This window comes from Schistocerca piceifrons, chromosome 2 (genome assembly GCF_021461385.2).
Source record: "Schistocerca piceifrons isolate TAMUIC-IGC-003096 chromosome 2, iqSchPice1.1, whole genome shotgun sequence".
In the NCBI taxonomy this organism is placed as follows: Eukaryota; Metazoa; Arthropoda; class Insecta; order Orthoptera; family Acrididae; genus Schistocerca; species Schistocerca piceifrons.
In genome coordinates this window covers 223,849,856-223,867,730 of record NC_060139.1, presented here as the reverse complement: position 1 = coordinate 223,867,730, position 17,875 = coordinate 223,849,856, and the positions used below count along the sequence as shown (strand labels likewise).

At 39.2% G+C, this 17,875-nt stretch overlaps 1 non-coding gene across 1 annotated transcript; it reads right to left on the bottom strand.

Annotated features, from left to right (window-relative positions):
• Nucleotides 1–3,562: 3,562 nt before the first annotated feature.
• On the bottom strand, nt 3,563–3,637 carry Trnas-cga. Its single transcript has one exon. It is a non-coding gene; the product is annotated as a tRNA-Ser (tRNA).
• Between the last annotated feature and the right edge of the window lie 14,238 nt (nt 3,638–17,875).

Below are 17,875 nucleotides of genomic sequence, written 5' to 3'. Positions count from 1 at the left end.
TGCTTTCTTTGGGATTGGAATTATTATATTCTTCTTGAAGTCTGAGGGTGTTTCACCTGTCTCATAAATCTTGCTCACCAGATCGTAGAGTTTTGTCAGGGCTGGCTCTCCCAAGGCCGTCAGTAGTTCTAATGGAATGTTGTCTACTCCCGGGGCCTTGTTTCGACTCAGGTCTTTCAGTGCTCTGTCAAACTCTTCACGCAGTATCGTATCTCCCATTTCATCTCCATCTACATCCTCTTCCATTTCCATAATATTGTCCTCAAGTACATCGCCCTTGTATAAACCCTCTATATACTCCTGCCACCTTTCTGCCTTCCCTTCTTTGCTTAGAACTGGGTTTCCATCTGAGCTCTTGATATTCGTACAAGTGGTTCTCTTCTCTACAAAGGTCTCTTCAATTTTCCTGTAGGCAGTATCTATCTTACCCCTAGTGAGACAAGCCTCTACATCCTTACATTTGTCCTCTAGCCATCCCTGCTTAACCATTTTGCACTTACTGTCGATGTCATTTTTGAGACGTTTGTATTCCTTTTTGCCTGCTTCATTTACTGCATTTTTATATTTTCTCCTTTCATCAATTAAATTCAATATTTCTTCTGTTACCCAAGGATTTCTATTAGCCCTCGTCTTTTTACCTATTTGATCGTCTGCTGCTTTCACTACTTCATCCCTCAGAGCTACCCATTCTTCTTCTACTGTATTTCTTACCAACATTCCTGTCAATTGTTCCCTTATGCTACCCCTGAAACTCTCTACAACCTCTCGTTCTTTCAGTTTATGCAGGTCCCATCTCCTTAAATTCCCACCTTTTTGCAGTTTCTTCAGTTTCAATCTGCAGTTCATAACCAAGAGATTGTGGTCAGAATCCATATCTGCCCCTGGAAATGTCTTACAATTTAAAACCTGGTTCCTAAATCTCTGTCTTACCATTATATAATCTATCTGATACCTTTTAGTATCTCCAGGATTCTTCCAGGTATACAACCTTCTTTTATGATTATTGAACCAAGTGTTAGCAATGATTAAGTTATGCTCTGTGCAAAATTCTACAAGGCGGCTTCCTCTTTCATTTCTTCCCCCCAATCCATATTCACCTACTATGTTTCCTTCTCTCCCTTTTCCTACTGACGCATTCCAGTCACCCATGACTATTAAATTTTCGTCTCCCTTCACTACCTGAATAATTTCTTTTATCTCGTCATACATTTCATCAATTTCTTCATCATCTGCAGAGCTAGTTGGCATATAAACTTGTACTACTGTAGTAGGCATGGGCTTTGTGTCTAATCATGGCCACAATAATGCGTTCACTATGCTGTTTGTAGTAGCTAACCCGCACTCCTATTTTTTTTATTCATTATTAAACCTACTCCTGCATTACCTCTATTTGATTTTGTATTTATAACCCTGTAATCACCTGACCAAAAGTCTTGTTCCTCCTGCCACCGAACGTCACTAATCCCCACTATATCTAACTTTAGCCTATCCATTTCCCTTTTTAAATTTTCTAACCTACCTGCCCGATTAAGGGATCTGACATTCCACGCTCCGATCCGTAGAACGCCAGTTTTCTTTCTCCTGGTAACGATGTCCTCTTGAGTAGTCCCTGCCCGGAGATCCGAATGGGGGACTATTTTACCTCCGGAATATTTTACCCAAGAGGACGCCATCATCATTTAATCATACAGTAAAGCTGCATGTCCTCGGGAAAAATTACGGCTGTAGTTTCCCCTTGCTTTCAGCCGTTCGCAGTACCAGCACGGCAAGGCCGTTTTGGTTAATGTTACAAGGCCAGATCAGTCAATCATCCAGACTGTTGCCCCTGCAACTTCTGAAAAGGCTGCTGCCCCTCTTCAGGAACCACATGTTTGTCTGGCCTCTCAACAGATACCCCTCCGTTGTGGTTGCACCTACGGTACGGCTATCTGTATCGCTGAGGCACGCAAGCCTCCCCACCAACGGCAAGGTCCATGGTTCATGGGGGGGCAATACACAGTACAAAAGAGAAATCCGGGAAGTGCAAGATCAGTTGACACAGGTAATACAAGAATTACATATTTCAGAGGCTCTCGCGCTCCAATACAGGAAGAGGGACACAGAAATACGGAACAACCACAAAATAATAATAACACAGGGCGTTTCAGAAATTATGAAAGAAATTGGCAAGGTACACCGAATTTTGAGATGGAATCGCCGAAACGACGTAACAATGACCGATATGCGACTCGCCGACAGAATGATTTTGACTATAAGGTGTTCAGTGCTACACGTAAATTCAAAACATTTAAGAATTCTGGTAACGACATTCATCCACAAGCATGGCTTCATCACTTCTCTCATTGATTTCCTCCCAACTGGTCGTTGGAGCACAGATTAGAATTTATGTGTGGCTACTTAGAGAATGAATCAGCTGTAAGAATGCGATCGGTCATTCACGATTGTCACAGTGAAGGAGAATTTTATCATGCATTCCATTCTGCATACTGGTCTCAAGCTACTCAAGATCGCGTAAAACATAGCGTCATAATGATGAAACACTTCGAACAATTTGAATTTTCCAGTCTCGTCAAATATTTCGAAGACATGTTGTACAAGAATCAGTATCTGTCAAACCCATACAGCCCCTCAGAAGTTATTCACATTTGCTTAATCAAATTGCCTGAACATTTACGACATATTATTTTGGCAGGACGTTACAAAGACGACATCGAAGCTTTCCACGGACTGTTACAAGAATTGGGAATTGACACTGACAATCGCGGGACACGAAAACAGGAACACAACAATTACAGGTGACATCCGTCACAATTCTGGGAAGACAGAAATAATAACTGGACACGACAGGGCTATTCTTACAACGTAAATCGTGACCAAAACAGACACCACTCATATGACAATCGTTGGCAGAGTAATATTAATTACAGGGAAAGGATCACCTCTCCACGAAAGTGACTATAACAGAGACAATCCGAGAAACAAACAATATGGGATCCAGCACAATTATTAACAAGGGAGACTGAATAACTTCAGACGCAACGATCCACCGCGCAGTTACGGTTCTGGGAGAAATTCTCCACCACATGACCGACAAGAAAGAAACTGTGGAAACTACCGACATTACGACAGACGATATAGTCATAACGACAGGCCTGAATTTCATCAAAACTGGCTGGATTCAAACAGGTTCATATAGTTCAAATGGCTCTGAGCACTATGGGACTTAACTGCTGAGGTCATCAGTCCCCTGAGAACTTAGAACTACTAAACCTAACTAACCTAAGGACATCACACACATCCATGGCCGAGGCGGATTCAAACCTGCGACCGTAGCGGTCGCGCGGTTAAAGACTGTAGTGCCTAGAACCGTTCGGCCACCTCGGCCGGCTTAAATTTTATACATAGATATAATAATTGTCTAACACAGAATTACACAGCTGTCTGACCATTTAACTGAGAGAGACGAAGATTTTTTTACTACATCAGTGACCAATATTTACGCAATTACACAGATTAGTTCACACTTATAAAATTGTGAAACTTCCTGGCAGATTAAAACTGTGTGCCCGGCCGAGACTCGAACTCGGGACCTTTGCCTTTCGCGGGCAAGTGCTCTACCAACTGAGCTACCGAAGCACGACTCACGCGCGGTACTCACAGCTTTACTTCTGCCAGTACCTCGTCTCCTACCTTCCAAACTTTACAGAAGCTCTCCTGCGAACCTTGCAGAACTAGCACTCCTGAAAGAAAGGATATTGCGGAGACATGGCTTAGCCACAGCCTGGGGGATGTTTCCAGAATGAGATTTTCACTCTGCAGCGGAGTGTGCGCTGATATGAAACTTCCTGGCAGATTAAAACTGTGTGCCCGACCGAGACTCGAACTCGGGACCTTTGCCTTTCGCGGGCAAGTGCTCTACCAACTGAGCTACCGAAGCACGACTCACGCGCGGTACTCACAGCTTTACTTCTGCCAGTACCTCGTCTCCTACCTTCCAAACTTTACAGAAGCTCTCCTGCGAACCTTGCAGAACTAGCACTCCTGAAAGAAAGGATATTGCGGAGACATGGCTTAGCCACAGCCTGGGGGATGTTTCCAGAATGAGATTTTCACTCTGCAGCGGAGTGTGCGCTGATATGAAACTTCCTGGCAGATTAAAACTGTGTGCCCGACCGAGACTCGAACTCGGGACCTTTGCCTTTCGCGGGCAAGTGCTCTACCAACTGAGCTACCGAAGCACGACTCACGCGCGGTACTCACAGCTTTACTTCTGCCAGTACCTCGTCTCCTACCTTCCAAACTTTACAGAAGCTCTCCTGCGAACCTTGCAGAACTAGCACTCCTGAAAGAAAGGATATTGCGGAGACATGGCTTAGCCACAGCCTGGGGGATGTTTCCAGAATGAGATTTTCACTCTGCAGCGGAGTGTCTGCATTTTAGGAACTTTTCACATTTACTTTAGGAACCACTTTGATACTACAAGAGATTTTAGTGATATATTTTGTATGGGATCATGATTTTTGAAGTACGTTGAGATTTCGTTTATATACACTTCCAACGTAAATTTTCAACCTGTGAAAGTTTGTATTAGTATCAAGCTGTCATTGTAGCTCAAACTGCTTTCGTAAATAGTTCGGTAGAGTATGTATGTGACCTTGACGTAATACTCTGCTGTGCTTAGCTGTGCGCTACCTGCTTTGATATATATTTATTGTTGTGTGGACTTTTAACTTTCCTTGTGCTGCTTTAGCCACTTTAAACCTACCCACACTTTCGCTAATGCTCACATGGTTGTAGAAAAGTGAGGCTGTTGTGTTCGTTATTGACATTTCTTTGCAGAATGCATCACAAACATGACACGCTATTACTTGGAAACATATGATTACACTGTGGAGCTCGTACTTTGTGCTCTTTACTTAAATGCTTATGAAGTGATGAGAAATATTTTTACGACTACTCACCTGATTATGACAAGTGTCTTTCTACAAGAGTTTAGATAGCTTTTACTGACTTATGAAATGCTGTATGACTATTGAATGACGTTTTTATGTTTTGCCTTGTACACATTTGTTTATTTTATTTGATATCTAGTTTCTAGTTGCACTGTATCATTGGTTTTATAAAATAAAATTTAATACATATACTAATGTACACACTTTCTGTCTACAGATCTATTAAATAATAATTTTGTGATCTACATTCTTAAAAAAGGAGCACTAGGAAAACAAAAGAAGCTTAAGGAGACGTGATTGATAACAGGAACTGAACACATAATTTCCTTTTCAAGGACTTGGTAATTTTTTGGTAGGGTAGGTTGATGTGATGCATCACTCTAGTGTTAAGATGTGACATAGGTATTAGACATTTCATATCTTTACTGTAAGAATTTTTCTGCTTGAGCTTTGTCATGTTTAGGTATAATTTATTGCATTTTTCACTTTGTATTACTCTGCTGAGCCAGTTTTTCTACTGATTTATTTTTCTTTTTGCTGCACATTGGCTCATATTAGTTGTAATGTTGCATTTGCTTTGCTAATTTAGATATACTGCTGCTTGTTTTGTCAATTTGCATGTTTGTCATTGCTGTTTGCGTTAATTGTTATGTGCTGCTGCATTGCCTCGTCCCTTGGTATACATATCTGAGCTCAGTAGATTTAAGTTAGCTTAAGAGTGGGTTGGCTATATAAGAGAATGAGTTGCAATGAATTGGAAGAAATGCATTGAGAAGTTATATCAAAAAAGATTTGGCAGAAAAAATTAGTGCACAATGAAAAACAATTATTTTGAAAGAGGATATGAACAAGAAAGTAGGGTTTAGGGACAACAGGTATAGACAGGACGTTTTGGGAATAATGATGAACTAAGGGAGATCTACCAGAAAGTAAAGAAAGTTTTGTGTGCAAATCAAATACGATAAATACTGCAGTAAAAGAAACCCTGTCCTTTCCTTTTGTGTTATACCGCTATGTGTTCTTCCTGTATTTATGTGTTTAGATAATAAGAGCTACGTTGTAGAACTTTTTATTACTCAGCTACAGTCACTATGATGAGGAATATTGTTATCTTCAAATATAAGTTGCATTTATAATATGTTATTTATTTTGTAGGGGTATCTAGACATTATTTACTCTGTTTTGTTTTAATGCTCATGTGTGAAGTTGATGTTTCTAAAGCTATTGTGATCTTTTATGTATTTACTTACGTCATAATAAGCGAACAATTCACAGGAATGAGGGAAAGAAATACAGCAGAAGAAGAATGGGTAGCTTTGAGGGATGAAATAGTGAAGGCAGCCGACGATCATGTAGGTAAAAAGACGAGGGCTATTAGAAATCCTTGGGTAACGGAAGAAATATTGAATTTAATTGATGAAAGGAGAAAATATAAAAATGCAGTAAATGAAGCAGGCAAAAAGGAATACAAATGTCTCAAAAATGACATCGACAGGAAGTGCCAAATGGCTAAGCAGGGATGGATAGAGGACAAATATAAGTATGTAGAGACTTATCCCACTAGGGGTAAGATAGATACTGCCTACAGGCAAATTAAGACACCGTTGGAGAAAAGAGAACCACTTGTATGAATATCAAGAGCTCAGATGGAAACCCAGTTCTAAGCAAATAAGGGAAAACAGAAAGGAGGAAGGAGTATATAGAGGGTCTATATAAGGGAGATGTACTTGAGGACAATATTATGGAAATAGAAGAGGATGTAGATTAAGATGAAATGGGAGATACGATACTGCGTGAAGAGTTTGACAGAGCACTGAAAGACCTGAGTCGAAACAAGGCCCCGGAAGTAGACAACATTCCATTAGAACTACTGACGGCCTTGGGAGAGCCAGCCCTGACAAAACTCTACGATCTGGTGAGCAAGATTTATGAGACAGGTGAAACACCCTCAGACTTCAAGAAGAATATAATAATTCCAATCCCAAAGAAAGCAGGTGTTGACAGATGTGAAAATTACCGAACTATCAGTTTAATAAGTCACAGCTGCAAAATACTAACGCGAATTATTTACAGACGAATGGAAAAACTGGTAGAAGCGGACCTCGGGGAAGATCAGTTTGGATTCCGTAGAAATGTTGGAACACGTGAGGCAATACTAACCTTACGACTTATCTTAGAAGAAAGATTAAGAAAAGGCAAACCTACGTTTCTAGCATTTGTAGACTTAGAGAAAGCTTTTGACAATGTTGACTGGAATACTCTGTTTCAAATTCTGAAGGTGGCAGGGGTAAAATACAGAGAGCGAAAGTCTATTTACAATTTGTACTGAAAACAGATTGCAGTTACAAGAGTCGAGGGACGTGAAAGGGAGGCGGTGGTTGGGAAGGGAGTGAGACAGTGTTGTAGCCTTTCCCCAGTGGTATTCAATCTCTATATTGAGCAAGCAGTAAAGGAAATAAAAGAAAAATTCGCAGTAGGTATTAAAATCCATGGAGAAGAAATAAAAACTTTGAGTTTCGCCGATGACATTGTAATTCTGTCAGAGACAGCAAAGGACCTGGAAGAGCAGTTGAACGGAATGGATAGTGTCTTGAAAGAAAGATATAAGATGAAAATCAACAAAAGCAAAACGAGGATAATGGAATGTAAACGAATTAAATCAGGTGATGCTGAGAGAATTAGATTGGGAAATGAGACACTTAATGTAGTAAATGAATTTTGCTATTTCGGGAGCAAAATATCTGATGATGGTCGAAGTAGAGAGGATATAAAATGTAGACTGGCCATGGAAAGGAAAGCGTTTCTGACGAAGAGAAATTTGTTAACATCGAGTATAGATTATAGCATAAGGAAGTTGTTTCTGAAAGTATTTGTTTGGAGTGTAGCCATGTATGGAAGTGAAACGTGGACGATAAATAGTTCGAGCACAAAGAGAATAGAAACTTCCGAAATGTGGTGGTACAGAAGAATGCTGAAGATTAGATGGGTAGATCACATAACTAATGAGGAGGTATTGAATAGAATTGGGGAGAAGAGGAGTTTGTGGCACAACTTGACTAGAAGAAGGGACCGGTTGGTAGGACATATTCTGAGGTATCAAGGAATTTCCAATTTAGTATTGGAGGGCAGTGTGGTGGGTAAAAATCGTAGAGGGAGACCAAGAGATGAATACACTAAGCAGATTCAGATAGATGTAGGTTGCAGTACTGGGAGATGAAGCTTGCACAGGATAAAGGAGCATGGAGAGCTGTATCAAACCAGTCTCAGGACTGAAGACCAGAACAACAACAACATGTCATAATTCCTGTAACACTGATGAATATGTTTATTTCTATTCTTTCGTAAAACCTGTATTACTTCAAATGTTATCTGTAGTATTATGTTCTTTAATGATGTATTTTGTACCTTTGTATACTGGTCATAGTATATGCATAATATGTGAGAAGTTAAGAAAGGGGACTGTCAGCGTTTGCATGTGTGTTGATAATTCAGCACTGCACTGGTTAACAGCACTGCTGGTTCTAAGGACATTCCAAAAGGTGTGTGAGTGCACAGGTAGTGATTTATGGACTTGTTATATTATCCACAAGACTCTTCAATGGTGGGTGTGCACCTGCACAGTCGCAACAGGTGGTTGCTGGCCATCTCTACAAGGACGACAGTGGGTCTACACCTTTGATGGCCCACCAATACCATTATCTCTACAAGGACTGCAGTGGGTCTGCACCCCTGGTGGCCCACCAGTACCATCCTCTCTACCAGGACTACAGTGGGTCTGCTCTGTGATGACCTACCTACCAATATTCTTCAAAATTTCGACTGACTCTGCTGTGGGTTTGCTTTATTGTGGCCCATTCCCTTTCTGCATGTCAAGAGTTAGCACTGTCTTTCCGTGGGAAGGACAAATCTGCTTCTTCAAGACTGCATGGAAATCCACTACTTCCGTGTGCATTTTCTTTTACTGCTCAGACTTTGAAAAAAAAAAAAAAACTGCAATTACTACTGTGATGAATGATTAGGACTGTCTTTATAGACTGTGAGAAAACTTTTGATTTTGACCAACATTGTACCGAGAAGTGTGTGTATTTGATATATTTGTTAGCGTTAATATAATTTTTTTTAAGAAATATGTATTGGTCAATGCCCAAAAGAATTTGTAAAATTTTTTGTGGGGAGAATGGGGGCTATGTAAGTAGGCTCTTTAGGTTTTTATGTTGGTAACACCACGTAGCGCTCTGTATGAAAATCACTGACTGTGCTGTGTGCAGTCTGTGGCATTGTTGGAATATTTGCTATTATACTGTTGGGCAGTTGGATGTGAACAGCGCGTAGCGTTGCGCAGTTGGAGGTGAGCCGCCAGCAGTGGTGGATGTAGGGAGAGAGACAGCTGAGTTTTGAAAGTATATATTATGACTTTTGAACACTATTAAGGTAAATACATTGTTTGTTCTCCATCAAAATCTTTCATTTGCTAACTATGCCTATCAGTAGTTAGTACCTTCAGTAGTTAGAATCTTTTATTTAGCTGGCAGCATTGGCGTTCGCTGTGTTGCAGTAGTTCGAGTAACGAAGATTTTTGTGAGGTAAGTGATTCATGAAAGGTATAGGTTATTGTTAGTCAGGGCAATTATTTTTTAGGGATTATTGAAAGTCAGATTGCGTTGTGCTAAAAAAAATTGTGTGTCAGTTTAGTGTTGGTCAGAATAAGTAAAGAGAGAAATGTCTGAGTACGTTCAGTTTTGCTCAGCTGTTTGAAAATTAAATAACGTAGAGGTTTACCAGGACTGTCAATCTTAATTTTTCTAAGGGGATGTTACACTGGTAGTTAAGTCCCAAGTATTAAAGCTGTGTGTTTAAAGAAAAAAAATTTTGGGATCTTGTAATGTTTGATCAAATAATAAAGTTGTATGTTCGAGTGTAACTGACAGCCCCTTATTTTGGCCCCTTTCCACAGTTTATACTATATGTCCTATCCTACGGGATTAGCAGAGCGTTTCACAGTCATTAACTAACAAACAATTTCCACTGAATATTAATATTGTTAAAAAAGAGGCAGCTCCAAAAAAGCATATAATTGTAAATGAAAATTGAATGAAATATCATTTTGATTAAGGCCCACCACGTAAGTCGGCAACAATCACTATCAACAATCAATTTGTGTTGTTGTTGTTGTTGTCCTCAGTCCTGAGACTGGTTTGATGCAGCTCTCCATGCTGTTCTATCCCGTGCGAGCTTCTTCATCTCCCAGTACCTACTGCAACCTACATCCTTCTGAATCTGGTTAGTGTATTCATCTCTTGGTCTCCCTCTACGATTTTTACCCTCCACGCTGCGATCCAATACTAAATTGGTGATCCCTTGATGCCTCAGAACATGTCCTATCAACCGATCCCTTCTTCTGGTCAAGTTGTGCCACAAACGTCTCTTCTCCCCAATCCTATTCAATACTTCCTCATTAGTTATGTGATCTACCCATCTAATCTTCAGTATTCTTCTGTAGCACAACGTTTCGAAAGCTTCTATTCTATTCTTGTCCAAACTATTTATCGTCCATGTTTCACTTCCATACATGGCTACACTCCATACAAATACTTTCAGAAATGACTTCCTGACACTTAAATCTATACTCGATGTTAACAAATTTTTCTTCTTCAGAAACGCTTTCCTTGCCATTGCCTGTCTACATTTTATATCCTCTCTACTTCGACCATGATCAGTTATTTTGCTCCCCAAATAGCAAACCTCCTTTACTACTTTAAGTGTCTCATTTCCTAATCTAATTCCCTCAGCATCACCCAACTTAATTCGACTACATGCCATTATCCTCGTTTTGCTTTTGTTGATGTTCATCTTATATCCTCCTTTCAAGACACTGTCCATTCCGTTCAACTGCTCTTCCAAGTCCTTTGCTGTCTCTGACAGAATTACAATGTCATCGGCGAACCTCAAAGTTTTCAATTTGTGTAGTAAATAATAAATTAAATTACGACGGCTGACATACGCGAGATTGGCGCCGCAACATTGGGGCCAGATGAAAGAAAATTGGAGATTTATTAATATGATATTTACTATTGTAACGAATGTAATTATGTATATGCCTAATTGTTGTAAAATATTAATGTCTATATGAATTACATGTGCAACAACAAAACCACACCCTGAGGAGATCTGGAGAATAAAAAGTGTAGAGAAAAGAAAAGGTTTACGTGAAAGAGAAATAACAAAGGTAAGGCCTATTGTGCAAGCATCTTGCGTAACTCTGTGTGGAATATCGAATCCATATGTACATAAGATACCTTCGATGAAAAAATAGTAAGTAGAGTGCAAATTAAATTGTGTGTATCTGTGTATTTATGTGCTTATTTTAGGGGGGGGGGATAATTATTCGTGTGTGAGTCAGTGTTAAGGATTTGTCAGTGGCTTAAAGTGAATTTACTATGGGAAAATAGGACAACCAAAGGCGTCTATACCAGATGAACAATATCTTGTTATTATGGAGAGTGAGGTTCAGGTGCGAAACGTGAGCAAACCCCAAGCCACCGCCTCGGATAACACAATTTCCGGAACGGGGGTCATGATTTGGGGACGGAGAATGACGCTCGACAACAAAATGGGAATGTACTAACGACGACCCTAATTCACACTCATAGAGGCCAATCGAGTGCTAGATTAAACGGGGCACCAGTATGCTGACCGATTGCAGACCCATTTGCAAAATTTCTGAGTAGAAGAAAGAGATCGGGAGAGAGATCAGAAATTTGATCAGATACTCTATGAGCAAGAGCAACAAAGAGAACAGAAAGAAAGGCAAAAAGAAAGAATGTCAGAACATAGGTAAAGAGAAAGAGACGGGAAACTTGTTCAAATGCTCCATGAGCGTGAGCAGAAAGATAGAGAGCGAGACCAAAGACTAGAAACTGAACTGTATCAAATGCGAACTTGCCGAGACGCGAGACTCTTGCAAAGAAATATCTGATCTTGTGCAAAGACTAGCAGGCGAGATGCAAAAACTACAGATATCGCAGGCCAAGCTAGAAGACAATGTCCAGACTTTAACCAATCACTTGGATAATGTGGAGATAGATGCACGGAAAATTATTGATACATATTTGGAAGTACAAGCTCAAAAAGTCGAAAAAGAATTTAATGAATGGCTAGAAGTAAAGGATCACGAGATATCTGCAAATATTGAAAGCGATGTAAAAACGGCTGTAGAACAAGCGACTGGGGCCGCGAGTGTTTTGACGCTAGCGCTGCCGCACTAAATAAATGGCTCTGAACAGTATGGGACTTAACAGCTGAGGTCGTCAGTCCCCTAGAACTCAGAACTACTTAAACCTAACTAACCTAAGGACATCACTCACGTCCATGCCCGAGGCAGGATTCGAACCTGCGACCGTAGCGGTCGCGCGGTTCCAGACTGAAGCGCCTAGAACCGCTCGGCCGGTCGGACATGACGGAAAGGCGCTGCCGCACTACACGCTGAATTAACACATATCATGCGCTGTTAACATCCAGCTGTCCAACACTACAATGGCAGATAACAATGCAAACTAGCCACAGACTACACACAGCGGAGCCAGTGATTTTCATGCAGAGCGCTACGTAACGTTGCCAATAAGAAAACATAAACAGCCTACTTACATAGCCCCCATGCTCCCCACAAAAAATTTTACAAATTGTTTTGGGCACTGGCCAATACAGATTTGAAAAAAATTTTCATAATTACAATAACAAAGAAATCAAATGCACACACTTATTGATACAATGTTGGTCAAAAGCTAAAATTTTCTCACAGTCTATAAAGACAGTCCTGATCATTCATCACAGTAGAATTGCAGTGTTTTTTTTTGTTTTCTCAAAGTCTGAGCAGTAATAGAGAATGCACACGGAAATAGTGAATTTCCATGCAGTCTTGAAGAAGTAGTGTTGTCCTTCTAACGGAAAGACAGTGCTGACTCTTGACATGCAGACAGGTAATGGGCCACAACAGAGGAAACCCACTGCAGAATCAGTCGAAGTTTTGAAGAATATTGGTAGGTAGGTCATCACAGAACAGAACATTGTAGTCTTGTTAGGGATTACGGTATTGGTGCGCCACCAGAGGTGCAGACTCACTACAGTCCTTGTAGAAATAATGGTATTGATGAATCATCAAAGGTGTAGACCGACTGTAGTCCTTGTAGAGATGGCCAGCAGCCATCTGCTGCGACTGTGCAGGTGCACAATCACCATCGAAGAGTCTTGCGGACAATATAGCAAGTCCATAACCACCACTTGTGCACTCAAAAAGTTTTTGGAATTGTCCTTAGAGCCAGCAATGCTGTTATCCAGTCCCTTGCTGAATTATTAACACACGTGTAAACTCTAACAGTCCCTACTTCTAACATATTGTCCATATACTATGACCAACAGAAACGTGTGCAGTGAAATGGAACTTACAAGTTAATAATATGATGAACTGGTATCAATTACAATTTTATAACATAAGAATACAATTACAAAGGTACAAAATACATCATTAAAGAACATAACAATACAGATAACATTTGTACTACAGGCTTTACAAAAGAATCGAAATAACATATACATCAGTGTTACGGGAATTATGACATGAGTACATACATAAAAGATCAGAATAATTATTGAAACATCAACTTCACACATGAGCATTAAAACAGAACAGAATTAATAATGTCTATCATCTTTATAAAGTAAATAACATATTATTAATGCAAATTATACTTGAGGATAAGAGTATTCCTCATCATAGTTCATGTAGCTGAGTATTAGAAAAATTCCACAACGTAAGTCTTATCAGATAAACATTTAAAGACAGGAAGAACATAAATACACAAGGGTACACAAACACATAGTGGTATAACACAAGGAAAGGACAGGGTTTGTTTTACTGCAGTATTTTGCAAACAAAACTTTCTTTAGTTCTCGGAGATCTCCCTTCGTTGTTCATTATTTCCAAAAAGTCCTATCTATACCTGCTTTCTGTACTTTTCTCGTATAACCTCTCAGTGCATTTCTTCAAATTCATCGCAACTCATTCTCTTATAGGCTACCCCCTCTTAAGCTAACTTAAATCTACTGAGCTCAGATGCATAAACTAAGGAACGAGGCAATGCAGCAGCACAAAACAATTAACACAAACAGCAATGACAAAAAAATGGAAATTGGCAAAGCAATTGCAATATTACAACTAATATAAGGCACTGTGCAGCAAACAATAAAAATAAATCCGTAGTAAAATTGGCTTAACAGCGTAATACAAACTCAAATTCAGTAACATTATGCCAGGCAAACAGCAGCAGCAAATGCAATAACTTATATCTAAACATGACAAAGCTCAAGCAGAAAAAATATTACAGTAAAAATGGCCGTGTTTAATACCTATGTCACATCTTAACACTAGAGTGATGCATCACTGTAACTTGCTCTAGCACACAAGTTACCAAGTCACTGACAAAAATTATGTATGCAATTCCTGTGAAGTGGAAATGTCTTATTGTGCTCCTTCATTTTTTTGGAGTACATCCATCATAAAGTTATTTTGTACTGGACCTGTAGGCATAAAATATCTATATTAGTACATCTATAAAATTTTATTTTAACCAATGCTGCAGTGCAGCTAGGAACTAGATATTAAACAAAATAGGCAAAGAAAGGCATGAAACGTCATTCACTAGCCATATGGTATTTCATAATGCAGTAAACAATCTTTCAACTAGCAAGACAATAGACACGAAATGTTTCTCATCATTTCATTTCAGTAAATTTCATGTTTTCAAGTCTGAAGGTGTCGTATTTACGATGCTTTCTACAAAGGAATGTCAATAGCGAGGATAATGGCCTCTTTTTTTTTTTCTTCTCCACCTGTGCTTCTGAAAGGCACACACTAATGGCTTTTTTCCAGGCATCTGTCATGCAGCTGGGTGCCTACGACGCATTACGTGAAGGTGGTCACTTAACGTTCTTACCGAAATATTTACGACAGCAGTTTCCACTACAGTGACAGTCTCATATAAATATATTTCACAGGTCAAGAATTTGCGTTACAAATCTGTAGAAACAAAATCCTATTGATATAACAGTGTCCAAAAAATTTTCGGCGGCATTGTAATGCATTTACACATTTACATACATTCCATAACTCTTAAAGTACGATTCTTGGTTCCCAACAACCTTTTTCTCAAACCAGAGTCCCTAACCACTACTCATTATTCCTTACCTTATTCTTCGACACTTCTTCAATATTTCGTGATAACAGATACGTAGCATAAGCAAATAACTCATATAGCATCAGCTTATTGATCATAAACATACCGCAACAGCATAATACACATAGTCATCGTAATAATAACATCATAACACCCCAGTCAACTTTCAAAATCGTCGTAGCTTCCTCCAATAATTTCGAAACCTAAAAAAAATTCTCTGCTCATTTCAAAAGTGTCATCTGCCTCAAACGTACTTTAAAAATCGTGTTCCCATACCATGTACATCATTCAAAGCTCTCATAGTATCACAATTGTTCCGAAAAATGTATGAACAGTTCACAAAGTACAGACAAAATACAATTTCATAAGTGTGACATTATCCAATTATGTAATTACGTAAACATCTGTCACTGACGTGTTAAAAAAATGTTTCTTTCTCTGTTAAATAATCAGATAGCTGGGTAATTCTGTGTTAAAGGAATATGGTACTGACGTGTAAAGTTGTATAAGCAAATAACATATTAGTTAGGGCTCCTTGTGCTTGCCAAGCACATGGTACACAATGTAGGCATGTACCCCCCTGAGGATTAATGTAATTATACCCTCAGGTGTTACAGATTACAGCAATGGAATGAAATGTATCACGGAAAACTTTCTTTGTAACTCAAAAATCTTGAAAAATAAATGGTTTAAGTACAAAATTAATCACTCAAATGCGTGTCCTGTAGCGCTAAATGTGCGTCTTGCTGTAAGATAATTCCGTGGAAGTGTAGTTATCGTTCTCTGTAAGCAAAGTTCTGCTGAAGTCAATGTACTTACCTCATCATAAACGAAAGTGAAATGCTTTGCGTATAGATATCGTAGTCATTTCGCACCTTACTGTGATCAAGAAAGTACTATAATGTAACGTATTGTTGTGCTATGAAAAAGGCTGTCTCATTGTAGCTATACCACAAAAGTTACTAAGAAAACATGTTTTACTTTCCAGAATAATTCAGAAAAACTGTGCAGATATAAAACAGAAACATCGCAAAAGAAACAATGTAAATTGTGTCACACATTAGTAGCTTCGTGATATAATCATGTAGCTGTCAAAGAAACCAAATACTAAGTCATCTTTAATCTCACAAAAACTACTTCAAATAAGGAATGCCTTTTCAAGTAAACCAAAATGTTGCATTAAATTCTCATTAGCAGTATATGTTCTAAGTATGTAAGCCTTATAGTCGTTACATAATCGTGCAACTAACAAGCAAGAATGTACATACACAGTAACACTGTGTCCTCTGTTCACTATCACAATGCAGGGGTAGTTTCTGTTTAAATAAGTTCTCTTGGTTCTTGACTGGATATAACTTCAGACATTGTTGCATGTTAACAGATTCTAAGTCTGACAAAGCATACTAGTAATGTAAAGTGAAAAATTTTATAGCAAAGACTAAGTTAAAAAGCAGATTATCTCTCAATAAATGATTTTACATGTGAAATGTGGTGTAAACCTTTACTCTTCCTAGTACGCAGTGCTTTAACTTCGATGCAATTATCATGTGGTATACGTCGGTAAAGAATAGTGGAATTTTTCTCAATGTTAGCGTCTATGTTATTTTTCCCTGAGCCAGCCGGCGCAGGTGGCTGCCGGCGGTGTGAGTCATTGTCTGTTTCTTTGTTGGCGCGTGTCGTTATTGGGATTTGGAGACCTAACTCCTACAAATTCACCTTGTCGAGAGGGCCCTGCTCTGTTTGAATCCCGCCAGTTCTGATGCAATTCAGCTCTGTCGTTACGATCATATCGTCTGTCATCATGTCGGTAGATTCCATAGTTTCTTTCTTGAATCGTAACTGCGCGCTGGACCGTTGCGTCTACAGTTATTCTGTCTCCCTTGATAATAATTGTTTTTGTTCCCATATTGTCTGTTTCTATGGTAATCTCTGTCATATTCATTATTACGGAAATGCGATCTTTCTCTGTAACTATTATTACTCTGCCAGTGGTTGCCATATGGGTGGTGTCTGTTTTGGTCACGATTTTCGTTCTAAGAATAGACTTGTCGTGTCCAGTTATTGTTTCTGTCGTCACGGAATTGTGACGGATGTGACCTGTAGTGATTGTTTTCCTGTTTTCACATCCCGCGACTGTCTGTGTCAATGTCTAATTCTTGTAAGAGTCCCTGAAAAGCTTCAATGTCGTCTTTGCAACGTCCTGCCAAAATAATATTTCCTAAATGTTCAGGCAATTTGATTAAGCAAATGCGGATGAAGTCTGAAATGCTGTATGGGTTTGAAAGATATTGATTCTTGTGCAACATGTCTTCAAAATATTTGACAAGACTGGAAAATTCAGATTGTTCAAAGTGTTTCATCATCATGATGCTATGTTTTACTCGGTCTTGTGTAGCTTGAGACAAATATGCTGAGAGGAAGGCATTCACTGTGACAATCGTGAATGACCGATCGCATTCTTACAGCTTGTTCATTCTCTAAGTAGCCACACATAAATTCTAACCTGTGCTCCAATGACCAGTTGTGAGGAAAACAATGAGAGAATTGATGAAGCCACGTTTGTGGATGAATGTCGTTGCCAGAATTCTTAAATGTTTTGAATTTACGTGTAGTAATGAACAGCTTATAGTCAAAATCTTCACGTCGGCGAGTTGCACGTCGGGCATTGTTACGTCGTTTCGGCGGTTCCATCTC